This window comes from Eumetopias jubatus, unplaced genomic scaffold (genome assembly GCF_037043125.1).
Source record: "Eumetopias jubatus isolate StellerSeaLion01/CBP00866 unplaced genomic scaffold, mEumJub1_p1.0 scaffold_32, whole genome shotgun sequence".
In the NCBI taxonomy this organism is placed as follows: Eukaryota; Metazoa; Chordata; class Mammalia; order Carnivora; family Otariidae; genus Eumetopias; species Eumetopias jubatus.
Window position 1 is genome coordinate 730,183 of NW_028274838.1, and position 2,697 is coordinate 732,879.

The following is a 2,697-nucleotide window of genomic DNA, read 5'->3' on the forward strand; positions in this document are numbered from 1 at the left end:
GTGGCATAGAAGCTGAGGTTGAGGAGAGAGAAACAGGCAGGCAGGGGAAGTGGTGCCCTGAAGCACCTCTTCACTTCTTCAGCACAGGTTCCCCCCTAGATCTTAGGAGCCAGAGACTTAGGAGGTCGCTGTAGCACTGATAAAGGCAATTGTCCACCTTTAATGTTTGTGGGTCCTGCCCCTGGGCTCCCAAGGAAGCGATGCTTTCACATTTACCAAGGTCAAAATGAATCCACAAAACCTCAATGCATGGGCTCTATTTCACCCCAAGCACACATTGGACATCTGCTTTATGAAAGAAAAGAACCCAAAAGGAGCATTCTGGAAAAGATAAGAAAAAGGAAGACACTTCCCTGGTTCCCATAACATTAAAGCCATACAGCCCTACATGTACTAGAAATTTAAGACCGGGAAATGCAGTGACTTTCTACAATGTCTTTTGTATAAAAATTTGTCACTTTTTATGTAAAAAATATATTTTGGTATATAACCCTTTATCAAAATTTCCTTTGTCATGACACTCTCTCCTGGTAAAGATTCCCTGTCCCATGCAGCTGTACTAATCAGTGCTCAGGTAAAACTCACAACCTTTTATTTTTTTTTTTTTTTGAGTTTGAGCGCCATGTGGGATGCAGAGATTACTTAAAAAGAAAATAATTGAAAAGAAGTAAAATTAAAAGAAAAATTTTAAAAATGTATATGCGTATCAGGAAATTTTATTACTCTCTGCTCTCTCACATTGATATATTTACATTGTGTTACTTACACCATTAAGAGCACCTTAATTACTGTAGCTTTACGGTGAGGTTTAAAATTTAGTAAATTTCTCCAATTTAATTCTTCAAGGTTGTCTTGGCTATTTAGGTATGTTGATTTCCAAATACATTTGAGAATTAGCTTGTAAATTTGCCCCCAAATTGCCTTCTCCAGTATGAATCAGAATAATGCTGATTTGATGTTCCAACAAATTTGAGTGGTCTAGTCCATGAATGTGATATATTTTTTCCTAATTATTTAGTATCCTTTAATTTATTTCAGCAAGAGTTTTCAGGCATCTTTGTTACATGTGTTCTCATACATTTAATGAAGGTGGACATGAATCTCCTCTCTGTTTATTGAATTTCATTTCCTTTTTTTAAAAATTTCATTTTCTAAATGCTCACTGCTAGTATAGAGAAATATAGTAGATTATTACATGAATGTTGCTGAGGTATAATTTAGGTACAGTAGACGGCATCCCTTTAAAGTGTACAATTAAGGCTGTACTTTCAGAGATCATTTCTTTCTTTCTTTCTTTTAATTTTATTTTATTATGTTATGTTAATCACCATACATTACATCAATAGTTTTTGATGTAGTGTTCCATGATTCATTGTTTGCCTATAACAGCCAGTGCTCCCTTCAATGCTGCCCTCTTTAATACCCACCACCAGGCTAACCCATCCCCCCACCCCCTCCCCTCTAGAACCCTCTGTTTCTCAGAGTCCATCGTCTCTCATGGTTCGTCTCCCCCTCTGATTTCCTCCCCTTCATTTTTCCCTTCCTACTAGCTTCTCTCTCTCTTTTTTATTATTTTTTAAAATTTTTTATTGTTATGTTAATCAACATACATTACATCATTAGTTTTTCATGTAGAGTTCCATGATTCATTGTTTGTGCATAACACCCAGTGCTCCATGCAGAATGTGCCCTCTTTAATACCCATCACCAGGTAACCCATCCCCCCACCCCTCCCCTCTAGAACCCTCAGTTTGTTTCTCAGAGTCCATCTTCTCTCATGGCTTATCTCCCCCTCCGATTTCCTCCCCTTCATTTTTCCCTTCCTACTAGCTTCTCTCTCTCTCTTTTTTTAAACATATATTATTTGTTTCAGAGGTACAGGTCTGTGATTAATCAGTCTTACACAATTCACAGTGCTCACCATAGCACATACCCTCCCCAATGCCCATCACCCAGGCACCCCATCCCTCCCACCCCCACCACTCCAGCAACCCTCAATTTGTTTCCTAAGATTAAGAATCCCTCCTATCAGTGAGGTCATAGGATACATGTCTTTCTCTGATTGACTTAATTTCACTTAGCATAATACCCTCCAGTTCATTTCTACAGTTTGTTACTAGAGAATTTTCTCTGAACGTGTAGAGGACCTGAAACCTCAAGGAGGAGGCACATTGTTCTCTCCTGAGCATGAACGTGATTTTAGGTGTTGTTTCCACAGCTGCCCATTGCCACTGATGATCGTTCTTCTCCTCCTTTGGAGGGTAAGAGAGAGAGGATGCAGTGTGAGTGCTTTCTCAACAAATAAAAATTAAAAAAGATAAACTGTACAACTAAATGCATTTTCACAGATGTACATACAATTGAAACTACTGCTCCATTCAGGACACAGGGCATTTCTTCTACCTCACAGCTTCCCTTGGGTGGATCCATTGAAGTCTCTCACTGCCTTCACCCTCAGCCCCAGGCAACCACTGGCATCAAAGACGGCTTGATTTTTAACCACGTTATGGAAATGGAACTCTTTTATGCCTACATTCCTCCGTGCAGCCTAAGGATTCTTATATCTATCCATATTACTAATGGATCACCAGTTCAGAATTTTTCATTGCTAAGGAGTATTCCTCTGTATGGATATATTTGGTCTGTACATTCACCTATTCATGGCCATCTATGCAGTTTCCTGGGTTTGGCCATGGG

General features: G+C 39.1%; 1 non-coding gene across 1 annotated transcript; it reads left to right on the top strand.

Moving 5' to 3' along the window:
* Positions 1 to 2,078: 2,078 nt before the first annotated feature.
* On the top strand, positions 2,079 to 2,291 carry LOC148161953 (small nucleolar RNA U3). The gene has a single exon (XR_015767249.1). It is a non-coding gene; the product is annotated as a small nucleolar RNA U3 (small nucleolar RNA).
* The last annotated feature ends 406 nt before the right edge of the window (positions 2,292 to 2,697 follow it).